A 15,077-nucleotide genomic window follows, 5' to 3' on the forward strand; every position below is an offset into this window, starting at 1 on the left:
GACTACAAAGTCTGCATTATGTAGCGTTACACACTGCTAGAACGTGACGGCCGTTGGCATAGTTTGTGGCTCTACACATGTTGGCCTATGACGGGTTTTGGCAGGCTAATATCCAAGAAATGTTTCTGTTTCTTTCCATAATTTATTGCAAAAAAATTGACCTAAATATCGAAGACTCTGTCATCTTTATTTCCGCAGACACTACCCACGATTGTTGGTTTGCAGTACGTGCCGTGGCCTCCTAGTCACAGATTTATTATTTTTTCCATTGTGGTGAACAACCTGGCATTGTACAGTGGGACATATTGAGGTATATGGCTCAACCTTATATTATTATTAGAGACTTGAGATCCAGAGTCTAGATTACAGTGTCTCTATTTTTTTTTTTAGTTATTCTTGTTTTAATTTATTTTTCTAATCTGAATAGTCCAACTAGTGGGGAACCCCAAGCGATCCTACTGGCGACTGTGGTCGTTAAACGACCACTGATTGGCTACACGTAAGCTGACCGGTGGTTATTTAATTGCCTGTTTAGACCAGCCGATGCACTCAGAACATATTGCTAGTATCCAGTAAATGTTATGTACACACAGGTTACACATTTTATAGGCAGCACATCGGTTTACATAAATGGATGTGCTGCCAAAACATTAATCCTTTAGCCTGAGGAACGATCAGTTGTTTGCAGGACTGTTAAAATGGACTGAGTAAGGTACGAGCAGTCCTAAGAACACTTATACCCCGATCGTCAGCCCGTCTAAATGGGCACTAAGAACGAGCAGATCTGGCCCTAGTTATAAGCGCAGAGGTGACTGTAGCTTTACTGAGATCATAAAGTGCTCTGGCTTGTAGACTGTCATGTCAAAAATATTTTGCTCAAGAAAAGAAAAAGCAAAATTGGTGCAAAATTCACCGGCACAAAAAACAAAAGACAATTCAAAAAAACTACTTTATAAAAATGCAAATGTTGAATTAAGTCAAGCGAGACTGATTTTCTACTTTTTTTTGCAAAAAGTGTTGAAAATCATAGTGGAAATGAACGCCAGGCAATGACAAGCACCAATGAGTACAATCCTGACAGTGGCACACGGCTGAAAAAATGCGCCGTATTCATTAACGACCATGCATCTCTTGATTAGGCAGATCTTACTCCAGAGGATTTGCAATAAGCAAATAAGGTATATTAATGATATGGTAATGATATGGTGTAAATACTTCCAAGTCAGATTATGGACCACCTGAAAACTTGCTAAAGCACATTTACTAATAATAATGAGCCATATACTTCAACTTCGCCCACTGGGCAATGCCAGGTTGTTCACCTCAATTTATTTCAAGAAATAAATCTGTACCCCTAAACAATTAATGTGGTTTATGTCTGAAAAAAAGGCTGCAGGGTCTTCGATGTTCATGTTAAAAAAAAATTCAGTAAATTATGTAAAAAAAAAAATTAAAAAAATGGACTTGACAAGGCGTAGGCAACATGTATTGTACAACAAAGAAATGGCAGTGTTGCATTGCAGCTAATTAGTGATGAGCGAGCGTGCTCGGATGTCATGTTATCCGAGCATGTTCGGGTATCATCCGAGTATCTTCAGCGTATAACACGATATCTGAGCACGCTCGCTCATCACTACATCTAATCAATTCTATGGTGTCGCGTTGCGACCTGTGAGCTACTGAGACACAACATTGCAAAGTTTTCCAAATGTGTTGGATGTTCTGCTGCTGGTCACGAGTCCGACCTACATAAACTTCAACGCAAGGCGCATGAAACTGCGACGTGCGGATGACTTCCCAGCAATTTGCCCATTTCTGCACTGTGAAATCACAGCTCCAAGATAATGGCGTCACAGTAAGCCGCACACAAGTTGCAGATGTTTTTGGCCGTGCGACTCGCTGAGAATTGCTGTCACGCGACACATGTTACCGTGTAGTCCTAGCCTAAGTCTCTTCTATTATGTTTTCCCTTGCTTGAATTTGATGAGCTCATCACATGCCAATGCATGAAGATCTACAAACTATGCCAAGCAGCCAAGTTCTACAAGTGTGTAATGCTACATAATGCAGAACTTGTCAGAGAGATGAGGAAGAATAACCTGCATAAAACCATTATTACCAGTTTACGTGGCTTATAACTATAGCATCACCCTCGTTTTCTTAGTTTATAAAGTGCTGCATACCAAGCTAACGTTAGAAGTCAGCAGTAAAACACACCCCATACCTACACAAAGCCTGTGTATAATAAAGCTGAATCACGGAGACCTTACCTACTCCATTACTCCATTCAGCACTTTATGATGCACGCTTGTCAGTTACATGAGTGTGAGATAAGTAGCGTGCGTCCTACCCTGAACAACTCCCTATTAGCTTTCTACTCTGTACTGTTCACTCGCTTTCTTGCTTAGTTTAGGCTTTGTTCACATAGATTGCATTTATACAGTTGGGCTTAGTAAAGAAACTGTCTCACAAAAATCACTTAAAGGGAACCTGTCAGCAGGTTTGGCCGATATGAGTTACGATCACCACCTTGCAGGCCTGATATACAGTATTCTATAATGCCGTATATAAGCCCCCGATCCACCCTGCAAGAGAAGAAAGACCGTTATTGGGCAGTTTGCTGTCCGTACACTACCTGTTTTACATATGGACAGCACAAGGACCGATTATACACTAGTCTGAATTAGTCCTTAGGGTTCACTCACACTGGCGAGTAGCCAGCGTATAACTAGGACGAGTGCTATCCTATGTTTCATCAGATAGCATTTGCTCCAACGTTATACTATGGAGCAGTGCCGACCAGGGCAGTGGAGTCGGTAAGCCAAACCTCCGACTCCACGACTCCGACTCCATCATACACGGCTCATGTACAAGTGATAAATTTACTGTAGCACAGATTAATCTCAGATAAAAGTCTAGACCCTTAGATCAGGAATAGGACATTTCATAACTTTCCCAAATTCTTATGAAAAAATATTCCCCACAAACTGCATTGAATTACTGTACCCAATTTATTAGATATTTTAGTTGGTCCATTTTATACAGACTCCGACTCCACAGCACAAGGGGCAGACTAGCGTTTATTTTCTCATGCAGAGTCAACATGGAAAAAATAAAATAAAATCGCTGAATGCTGCAATTGGCAGAGTATATCGGACAGTGCTCGCCCATACAAGTCTATGGGTGCGTGCAAAACACCGGACTGCACTTGGATGTCATCAGAGTGCAGTCCAATATACGCCGACTCACACAATGGAGAAGATGGAGAAATTAAATTATCCTTCTTCACACTTATGAACAGATTCTCGCATGCGAGAGAATCGCATCACAGTAAAATAACACTCGGATCACGCTCGCAGCAGAGTTTGAGCCTAGGGTCATGTGCATATAGCTACGATTTTCTCACATGAGAGAATCATCAGAAGCTACTCGCCAGTGTGAGCGAATACTTAGGAAGCGACTGCACCAGGGAAAGAAGGAGTCTGTTTGCCTGTTCACAATGGGTAATTACTGCTGCATTTCATTTGTTTCAGAAAGGGAATTCGGGATGGATGAAGAGAGAAGTGTGCCTGACACTGGCACTCACATGGTGTGGAGTACATGCCTTGTAGACCTTGTGACAAACACTTATGTATTGTGGCCTAGTTGGATGCCCATAAACAACGCTGGCAGCCACACCCTATGACAACACTTCCAGCAGGTTTCTGTTTGCACTTTTTACACTGGCAATCCCGGGGTAGACAGTGATGTGCGACAGGCTTTTACCACCCAACAGTACACACATGGGTTAGGGGATGTACACCGCTCTTATAATAAGTAATATGCCCAGAGGATTACTGGTATGCTGCCCAATGTGCCACAGACTCAGCTTACAGGCATTCAGAGACCCCCGAGCCACCTTCATAAGCAGCAGCCAGAAGTGCCAACAATAGGAGTTTGTATACTCACACACTGCATTATTCATGTCGGACAGGCTAGAGAAAGCTATTTCTGGATCCTGATGCAGTTATCAATCTTTTGTAATAAACGACCCCGGTCTAATGCACAGTCCTTCTTTACTCAAGTCAACGGCATCTCATCCTTATGGAACATTTACATTATGTGATTATACAAACACAAAGTCTTTTATTTGTCCTTAGGATTAATAAAATAAAGCACAATATGGAGTTTTCCTTTAGTGTTATATATTCATTTTTTTCTGGTGTTTTAAATAGGTTCTGGAGAAAGGTTGAACTTGATGGACCCATGTCTATTGTCAATCTATATATAAGTATAGATGGCAAAGAAAAAGGGTGGCTAAAGGAATATTCACATCAAAAGCCACCTGCCAGTTTTATAAGTCTGAATGGGGCTGTTCCTGCAGAAGCCACATTCAGATGAACTTGTGCATTCATATGCCATTTGAGAACATATTCATCATTTTATCTCCCCATGTAATGTATGTATTCTTCTGTGCCCACGATGCAGCAATGCTCCGGATTTTACCTGAGCGTTTCTGCATCTCCCTGGCAGAAAAAACGCATGCGGATTGTACATGCAGATTGTACATGCGTTTTCCTGCCAGGGACAAGTGGATGTGAAGCGTTCTTCACATGCATTTCCGCATGCGGGTTGACAAGCGCTTTCCAAGAGATTTTAGCATCACTTGGAAAGTGCTTGACAACTTGGTCACACTATATAAATCCATGCAAACGGCATGGATTTATATAGTGTGACCGAAAGAATGGTAAAAAATAAATATATACTTACCTTCTGATGGCCCCCGGTGTCCTTATCCGATGCGTCCTGGCTTGCCAGCAGCTCGCGGTGGACTAAAAGGACCTGCCATGATGTCATTTAGTCATGTGACGGGTCACGCGACCGACCAAGGTCAGCGGTCGCGTGACCCCATCACATGACTAAATGATGTTATGGCAGGTCCTTTTTAGACCATCCCGAGCTGCCGGCAAGCCAGGACAGAGCGCTATGGAGACCAGGGGCCATCAGAAGGTGAGTATAATGTATATTTTTTATTTTATTCTTTTTTTTTACAGGTTCTATGGTACCCGGGTCTGGAGGAGAGTCTCCTCTTCTCCAAACCCGGGTACCATCCGCACATTGAACCGCATGATATCCGCATGTGCACGTGTAGTGATGCGGATGTCATGCGTTCTAATGCAAGTCAATGGCGGTGAAAACGCTGCAATTCCGCAAAATAATTGGTAGTTCCGCAATGATAATCAGCAGCGGAAATTTCCGCAGCATGTGCACAGCACATGCGGATTATCATTGGGGAACATGGCAGACCTTCTACCAAGCGTTTAAGCGTTTCTGAAGAGGAATTGCCGCTGCGGAAACGCTTAAAAAACGCATAGTGGGAACACTAATCTTAACTGATCCTCCCTTTAATCCCCCCAAAAAAATTGCAAAGTGGTATTCTGAAGTTATGTGCACAGAGGCTTTTTTGTTTGAGGCGGTCAAACATGATGAGTTCTGTAGTGGAAACCGCTTTGGGAAGCGCTCCTTTTTTGTTTCCAAAGAGGTTTTTAAGCATTTTTTGCCATGATCGTGAAATTGCTGCCTTTTGATTGGCAGTGCCTCGCTTGGAGCATTTTCCATCAGGAGATACAAATTTTTTCAAAACTGGAAGAAAAATGCTCAAATGACTGGACATGAGAAGAAACAAAATAGCTTTACAATATAAATGAACAGGAAGACTCTTTAAACTTTTTTTTTTTAGTGATTTTGTGTTGAAAAAACTCGGTGCACACACACTTTAAGGCTACGTTCTCACGATGAGCTTTTGGTGCGCTTTTGATGTTGCAGATTTTCTGCAGAATTTTTGGACCCATTAAAGAAGTTATCCCCTACTTGGAAGACTCCTTGTCATACCCCACACTTGGCCCTGATAAAATAAAAGAGCTTATACTGACCTCCTGTGCCAGTGCCGTTCCAGAGGTGTCAGCACTCACTCTCTGGGGCTCCTGTGCTGTTGTTGTAACACGTGAGCCCCACGCCCAATCAGCGCTGGCGTCACTGTCTCCACCTTCGGACAAATCGAACAGAAGACGCGGTCAGAGATCAGCTGCAGCCTGGACTTCCTCTTCATGTTCAATTCGACAGAAGGCGGGAACAGTGATGTCAGCGCTGATTGGCGCCTGGCTCACGTGTCACAATAACCGCAGGGGAGCCCCGGGGAGAGTGAGTGCCAACACTGCTGGAACGGCGCCGGCACGGGAGGTGAGTATAAGCTTTTTTATTTTATCATCAAGGCCAAACATTTAGATCAAGAAGGGGTTGTCCTAGAAATAGGTTATTTGCACCTTTTCAAAACTAGCGGAAAAATCTCAGCAGAAATTCGTCGTGGGTATATGCACACGGCGTCTTTTAGACGCTGGTGTACCCAATGAGTTTTTGAATGCCGGTGGCTTTTCCTAAAAAGCTTTTTTTAGACACCGGCTGCTAAAAGGACTTTTTTTTTCCCCTAATGTAGACAAACTAGCGACGCGCCTGAATAATGGTCATGTCACTTTTTAGCCCCTTCACGGGTTTCAAAGCTTGAAACGGTTAAAAGAAGTTCAAGGGGACTGTACATAAAAGCAAAGCAAGTTTTGACATGGACGTTCTGACATTGCAGTGTTAATTCATTTTAGCATCTCGGTTTAATCGCTTTTTCAGGCAGATTGCACATATCCTAAACATCATGTACTTCTGTCTATTGGTTAGCTTGTTTTCTATTCAGGAAGTCAAATACCACTACCTTACATTGGTTGTATGGTGGCACACGGCATCCACAGTGGTACGGAGCCACAGGAGTCCGAGTGTCCTGCATATGAAAGAAGACCCGAGTAATACGCCATGTAATCGAGCTCGACAATTGTGTTTGGCAGTTATATGGAGAAAATCTAATTCATACCTATGTACTAGCGGGATTAGCGCCAATATAATAAAAATGTGCACACATTGTCAAGAATTGGCATGAACTCAAAGACCGTTTTTATAGCTATTGATTTTTTACAGCCTTAAAAGTTGCAAACTGGTTTTCAAATGTGCCAAATAAAAAAGACTACTAAATATATATATATATATACACACATATACATACACACACCAATGGGTTGTAGTAGAGTACTGCTGAAAAAAGTGCCACTTTTTAAAAAAGGTGCAAATGGACTGAAAAAAAAACACATCACAAATTGTGTGTGTTCACCCGTCTACAGGAGGATGTCACAAATTATACTGGGGGTAGTAGTAACTCAACAGAACCGCATCATAGTACTGCGTGTATAAAGTGAACGAAGGGGCAGATTCATGAAGGAATTTATATGTGACCATACCTGTAGGGGCGAAGCCATGCAACATTTAGGGTTCGCTCACAGTGGCGTATAACTCGGACGAGTGCAATAGAATAAAAAAGTCGGATATGATGCACAATGGACACTGTGGACAAAGGGAGAATCTGGCCTAGTTACACTGCGCTGAAGTTACAGGTGGCACCATTTTTGCTCACTGATATTTCTATATTAGGCCTCAGACATATTTTTTCAGGGGTTTTTTTGTCAGTGTGACAGCAAAAAAAATTCACGGAGACGTGTCCGTTTTTGATCCATGTCACGGATCAAAATTACCAATATGAGTCTATGGGTTGTGGACAGCACCTGGGTAGCAGTGGTGATTAACACTGTAACATAGATTTTATTTTTCTATATGTGAAAATCACTAACGGAACTCTGATGGTAAAAACTGACAGTGACCAAACACTGGCGAGACTGTCAGCGTTTATTGTAATCCCGAACGCCTTGGTATGCATCTACAGCCCTATCATAAAGAACAATCATTTATTACAGACAGATTAATAGAAGGGTCAGATGCCAGGTTATAACAGCGGACTGCTGACAGCATGCTTACGTCAGGAAATAATCCTCATATTAAAGACTGACATTCCTAGGAGAACAGGAAGACGCACTGATATTTCACTCTCATGATATGTGAAAGCTGGCATTTATGGGCAGCGGGCTCACTAGAGAACTCTGCCCTCTTCATTGCCACCATGAAGTAGAGGGTAAGCTCCCGGGCAGGATTGCCTCTCGATCTGTTTCTTTAAGTGCCCATCATACATGATCACCCTCTAGTTGTGTGCAGTATTGGCCATGTCATAAATAAAATCCAGTTCGAATGCTTTTATAAAGGGGAGTCCAATGTAGACCCCCATAAGCCAAGATCTCTCTGATGAGAGCCCCTACAGTCATCTTAGCTGTAGAGTAATGCGAATGTTGGGCAGGTGATTCAGGCAGATCTAGACATGGTCCCTATACCCATAGGGCCTGTTAGGCTACCAGCCACGCTGCCATATGCAGATGATCTGGTGTAAGAAGCGGTGCCACGGCTGTCCACTACTCAATCTCATCTGGCCTCACAGACGAGCATATTAACTAGGGCTATGTGTTTATTATTTGGGTACTATGCAAGAAATCAGCTAAACTGGGGTCAGAAAACATGTACCAGTACCTACAGACTATATTAAATGATCTTTTAGGTAACATACTCTGACTAAGGCCACTATCAGTATTTGGTCAGTATTTTTTTCCTCAAGCGTGGGAGCCAAAACCAGGTGAGGAACAATCAGAGAAAAGGTATAATAGAAACAAGTCACCAATTCTGCATTTATCACCCACTCCTCAGAAAAAATACTGACTGAATACTGACCAAATACTGATAGTGGGGCCATGGCCTTAGAGCACCTTCACACAAACGTATTTCTGTCCACATGTGCAATAGATGGCACACGGGTCAATGTTAGCCTACAGGCTAGGGCACATGGATGATTTTCCACACAGACCTAAGGTCCGCGTGGGAAAAATAAATTGCAGCTCTGCACTTGTCTGGTCCAATTTATGGACCAGACTAGTGCATGTAAAAAAGTAGGCAGCTAAAGCACCCATCCAGTCTGAGGATTGGCACAAGAAGTGGCACCGTGGAGTGAAAAGTTCAGCGCTCGTCTGATGGACAACCCCTACTTAATCAATTCATGGCCCCACAGAAAATAAAAATAATTATTCCCCTCCCGTACTGCTGTTCCCGGTGGCTGATGTCAAATTGCGACACATGAGCGCTGCAGCTCATCTAAATAGTAAAGGCTGCAGCCAGTCAATGACCACGGATTGGATGCTGTGCTCACGTGACATTAAAGGGATTTTCCTTAGAACAAAAGTTCTTTTTAATCAATAGATCTTGAAATAATAATAATTTCCACAATTGGATGTGTTTAAATATAATGTTCCTGTGCTGAGATAATCTTATAAATGTGCCCCTGCTGTGTACTGTGTAATGGCTGTGTCTGACCGTACAGGAACATGGTCTGATCATACCACATCTCCTGGGCAGGGGAGGAAGCAAAAGAGTATACAGACAGGACAGCAGGGGATCACAGCTGATGCTTTCTTTGAAGTAAAACACTATTTTATTTAAACACATCCAATTGTGGAAATTATTATTATTCCAAAATCTATTGATTAAAATTAACTTTTGTTCGTGGGAAAACCTCTTTAAAGGGGTTGTCCACTACTTATTATCCCCTCCCCAATGTATCCCCCCGGGGCCCATAAGTGTTTTTGTAAATACCTTCTGTTGCAGTTACTGCCTCTGAGTGGCGCTATCGCTGGCCGCTCACAGGCAGCACGTGACCCTCGGCTGCAGCCGGCTCTGACATCCGCTGATGTCACGACAAGTCCAGGCTGCAGCCGATGGTCTCTCTTCCGCGTTCCACGATAGCTGCTGGGTTGTGTGTGGGTTTACCCTGCGCTTCATACCCAGCATCCACCACGCGCTCTCCCTCTCCCCATTCAACGGCAAAGTGCGCGGTGGATGCTGGGTGTGATGAGCGGGGAAACCCCGCCCACAACCAAGCCACCATTACTGAGTCACGCCTCACTTGTCGTGATGTCAGTGCTGGGTCACGTGATGCCTCTGAGCTGCCAAAGATAGCGCCGCTCACAGGCAGAACCTGCAATAGAAGGTATTTACAAATATACTTATGGGCCACGGGGGGGATAATAAAAAGTTGTGGCCAACTTCTTTAAGTCATACAAGTGCCGATGTAGGAGGGGAGTACAAGCTTTTCTTATTTTATTTGGGGGACTTGGACAATTAAGGTGGTGCTATCCAAGTAGTGGACACCCCTTTAACCTTACTCATTATGTGATATTTTGCAGGGTTCATCCTATCAAACATCAGAAGATCACCCCACTGCCCACAATCACTTTCTCCTGCAAGGCGATACTATGACAGATGAGTGACTGTCTATACAATACAAGGGCGACTCCATACATAAGAACGGGAGATGCTAAAACAGAGAGGCTCTTCATTCTGACTCCGGCCCCCTCTATGATGTCCATATTCCCCATCAAGGCCATAGGACAATGCAAGAAATTAAGTCTTCAATAGTATACAGTCCCCAAACACCTCTAGACCCCGACAATGTAAAGCTGCCATATAGTGTCCGTATATTGTACGCAGACATAGCGCCTCTTCAGGCTCCTCCAATAGTAACTGACCACACGCTTCACTGGCCGCAGTATCCCAGTACATACAGCGCTCGGCCGGGCCTATAGGGGAACATGTGGCTCAGTACTGAGCAGCGGTGTGGCCTCTGAGCCCGTGTGAATGAGCCTGGAGCTGGGGAAGATATTATGATGATGATGATGATGAAGATTATGATTACACGCTGTCATTTTCGATAGGATGTAAACAATTATTTTTATACCTGTGATCTCATTCTGTGGTTGGGGCAGCCATTTCTACACAGACAGGTGAACTAGTCACGTGGTCACACACCACACTACGGTTTATCCGATGACACAAACCAATTACAATGGCGGCCATTCTCTCCAACTATAATCAATCTGCAGGTCATTTACAGCCTCGATTACCGCTGTGGTGACAAGTGATGACGGGACAGACGTACAGGTAACTAGTGTGCGCACGGACAATGCAGCCTTATTCTCTGCCTTCATATGTTTATATACAGGGCTATCAATGACATGGAAAATTATCATCTCCACTACAGGGTGCGCTGCACTGGGAAATACTGCAGGAATAGTATATATAAAAATACACGGAGCATTTACCCAGCCGCATCACTGAGTATACAAGGCCTGCACAGGACATATACATGTATAACACCACTGACGCATAGGAGGCCAGTACAGGAAGCAGGTGTGTACATATACGTACCAACGGCCGGAGAAGTGAGGGCCACCTACGCCCCCAAAGCAGGTGGAATTATGGAATTAGCTACTGGACTGCAAAGGACCCATATATTGATCTTGCACAGCTGCCTCTGCTGTCTGTGTCCCCAGTGGTTTATACACACATTATATAGACAAGTGGCATCCAGGCACATCAGCCGTGTATACAAGGCCTGCACAGGACACAGACAGACATATATATATATACTGTTGGCACCCCTCAGCAGCCACATCACGGGTGTGCAGGACACCGACACAGGTGTGTGTATATATGTATATACACCTCAGCAGCCACTGGTGTACAGGAGGCCTGCACAGGCAGAGCTGGAGGAGGCACAGGTGGTAGATGTGCACATAGTACACTGCCCCCTCATACCAGCACATTGCCCTTAGCAGGTGCCAGTGTGCAATATATATATATACAGATGTGTGTAGATATACATAGCTATCCGGGATCTATTCTCTGCTAGCCACCCAGCAGCCATCTCTCCCATGAATGGCCATGGAGCAGCGGGGTGATGAGCCGGCCTGGCTGCCCGGGTGACAGGCCACACAGGAGAGCCGGCAGTGATGAGCCGGCCTGGCTGCCCGGGTGACAGGCCACACAGGAGAGCCGGCAGTGATGAGCAGGCTGCTGCTGCTGCTCCGCCGCCCCCGGCACACACCGATCCGTTCCCTGCAGGCTGATGCACTCACCGGTCCGCTGTCCTCTCGTCACTCCGCTGTGCTGCTAGGATGGATGTCCGAGATTCCCTCGGCTCCTCTGCCTCCACAATTCCGGGTCACCTCCCGCCTGCCGGTCAGTCCGGGTAAATAGGAGAGAAGCCGGGCAGATATTACTGATATGTAGCGGGAGGAATGAGAAGGAAGTGAAGATGGCTGCTGGAGAGGAATTGAATGGCTCACATCTCCCCCTTCCTCCTCCTCCTCTCCTCGGTGTGTGAGTGATCAGAGCTGCAGGGAGGAGGAGACAAAGCGCGGCCCGGGCACCTCACACCGAGCGGCCACAGGTGGTGGCACAGGGCAGCGCAGCCATGGGGACCACTGCCCATCCCCCGTGCCCTGAGGTGTACGTAGTACATGTGCCATGTCTGCCATCCTGTGCTGGGTGCCATGATGGCCTCTATTGCTTACTAACCACTACTTAGACTGCTGCTGCCCTTTCCAGCATGCTCTGGCCTGTGCACTATAGATATATCATTGACCCTGTGTGGATCTTGTGGGATTTATCTTGGATCTGCCCCTGTATGAACCATCCACATACGTCCTGAGATGCCACAGTATCACCAGAAAGAGTGTAATACTGCTGGGATATTTTATAAAACAACCAGGCATGTCCTCAGATGGCAGCCATAGTCCTTCATGAGGCGCTGATCCAGACACCTCCTACCTGGCACATGTCTCGATCAGGTTCCTAAGGCCATGTTCACACGACGAGCTTTTGGCATGTTTTTGACGCTGCATATCTTTGCAAAAACGGTGTCTGAGGCCACGTTCACACACTCAGTATTTGGTCAGTATTTGTAAGTCAAAACCAGGAGAACAATCAGAGGAAAAGTATAATAGAAACACGTCACCACTTCTCCATTTATCACCCACTCCTGGTTCTGGTTTACAAATACTGATGTAAAATACTGACCAAATACTGAGCGTGTGCACATGGGCTTACATTTCCAGCAATGTGGATGGGATTTATAGAAATCTCCTGCCCACTGTGCTTTTATATTCAAGATTGGAAAAAACTGGTAGTCGTAAATTGTGAAATTTTATTATAGATCCATTAAAAATTAATTATGACGGTAAAATGAGCATTATTTACCATTCATTTTCCTTTGTCATGATGACTTTTTAATGGATTTTTAATAAAATTTCCCAATTTCCGAAGCTACCAGTTTTTTGCTAATCTTGATATTTACCTGCCGTGACCGACGGATTCTCTGGACCTCGGCGACGCGAAAAGCTGTGGTAATGGAGTTATCGTCCTGGTAGTGGAGATTAGAGAAGAATCTTTCCTGGTGCTGTCATTTTACTCCGTGTAAACTGACCTGCGGTGCGTGTCTCACATACACAGCATGTCAATTCCTCTTGCAGGTACGCTGAGTTTTCTGGGCAGATTTCCCCATAGACTTACATTAGATGCAGAAAATCCACAGGTAAAAAACGCACATGCATCTGTAGTGTATTTCCATGGTGGAAACATATCAAAAATGCATGTAATCCGCACCTAAGTATATCAGTAAAGTTTTGTCAAAGCCAAACACCAGGAAGTCTAAAAAACAAAGCAGATTTATTTAAAGCATGACAGAGCAATAAGAGACGAAACCCGCAGCGATAAAAACACGCACAACAACGCAATGAAAAAACGCTGTGCATGCACCGACTCGGCTCCAATTTACTGAAGACCCGAAGACCAGACGTGGAATCTCACACTGCGCTCGCAATGCCCACTGACTGATGGCAGCGGTGACACACTTCAAAGCAGAGACAGGTCACTAAATAATCAGTGGCCTGTAGAAACACAGGAGGCAGGTGGAGGGGCCGGAGCAGAAGAAGACCCAACCGCCCCAGGCCCACCCCAAAGCACAGAAGACGTCATCAATAGAAAACGTAAAACCATGACCAGGCCAAATTTTACAATTCTGACCACTGTCCCTTTATGAGGTAATTACTCTGGAACGCTTCAATGGATCCCCCTGATTCTGAGATTGTTTTTTCGTGACATATTGTACTTCATGATAGTAAAATTTATTCGATATCACTTGCGTTTATTTGTGAAAAAAACTCAAATTTGCCGAAAATTTAGAAAACGTTCACAATTTTTAAACTTTTAATTTTTATGTCCTAAAACCAGAGTTATGTCACACAAAATAGTTAATAAATAACATTTCCCACATCTCAATTTTTTAACATCATTTTTTTTGTTAGGAAGTTATAAGGGTAAAAAGTTGACCAGCGATTTCTCATTTTTCCAACAAAATTTACAAAACCATTTTTAGGGACCACATCACATTTGAAGTGACTTTCGGGGGGGTCTATATGACAGAAAATACCCAAAAGTGACACCATTCTAAAAACTGCACCCCTCAAGGTGCTCAAAATCACATTCAAGAAGTTAACCCTTCAGGCGCTTCACAGGAACTGAAGCAACATGGAAGGAAAAATTTTACTTTAGACCCAAATTTTTTTATTTTCACAAGGGTAGCAGGATAAAATGGACCCCAAAATTTGTTGTGCAATTTCTCCTGAGCATGCTGATCCCCATTTGTGGGGGAAAACCACTGTTTGGGCGCACGGCAGGGCTCGGAAGGGAAGGAGCGCCGTTTGACTTTTTGCATTGTAAAATTTGCTGGAATAATTAGCGGACGCCATGTCACATTTGGAGAGCCCCTGATGTGCCTAAACAGTGGAAACCCCCCACAAGTGACCCTATTTTGGAAACTACGCCCCTCAAGGATTTTATTCAGGGGTATGGTGAGCATTTTAAACCCACAGGTACAACACAGAATTTTATAACATTAGGTCATCATAATGAAAAAAAATATTTTTTTTCACAAAAATCTTGCTTTAGCCTCAAATTTTTCACTTTTGCAAAAGGTAACACCGAAAAGTAGACCCCACAGTTTGATACCCACTTTCTTACGAGTGTGGCAATACCCCACATGTAGTCAAAAAGTTCTGTTTAGACAAACGGCGGTGCTCGAAGCGGAAGGAGCAATATTTGAATTTTGGAACACAAATTTGTCTGGAAGAGAAAGCAGGCACCATGTCTCATTTGCAGGGCCCCTAAGGTGCCTAAACAGGACCCCCCCATAACTGACCCCATTTTGGAAACTACACCCCTCATGGATTTTA

General features: G+C 44.1%; 1 protein-coding gene across 1 annotated transcript in view; it reads right to left on the minus strand.

The window, feature by feature from the left end:
• The window catches only part of CDC42SE2 (CDC42 small effector 2), a 114,430-nt gene extending 102,220 nt beyond the window's left edge, over nucleotides 1-12,210 (minus strand). The window contains exon 1 of the mRNA XM_073671025.1: nucleotides 11,922-12,210. The gene's annotated coding sequence lies outside the window, so the exon portion shown is untranslated. The remainder of the gene's footprint in view (nucleotides 1-11,921) is intronic.
• Between the last annotated feature and the right edge of the window lie 2,867 nt (nucleotides 12,211-15,077).

This window comes from Phyllobates terribilis, unplaced genomic scaffold (assembly GCF_046119375.1).
Source record: "Phyllobates terribilis strain yellow unplaced genomic scaffold, ASM4611937v1 Scaffold_1__5_contigs__length_1240528914, whole genome shotgun sequence".
Taxonomy (NCBI): domain Eukaryota; kingdom Metazoa; phylum Chordata; class Amphibia; order Anura; family Dendrobatidae; genus Phyllobates; species Phyllobates terribilis.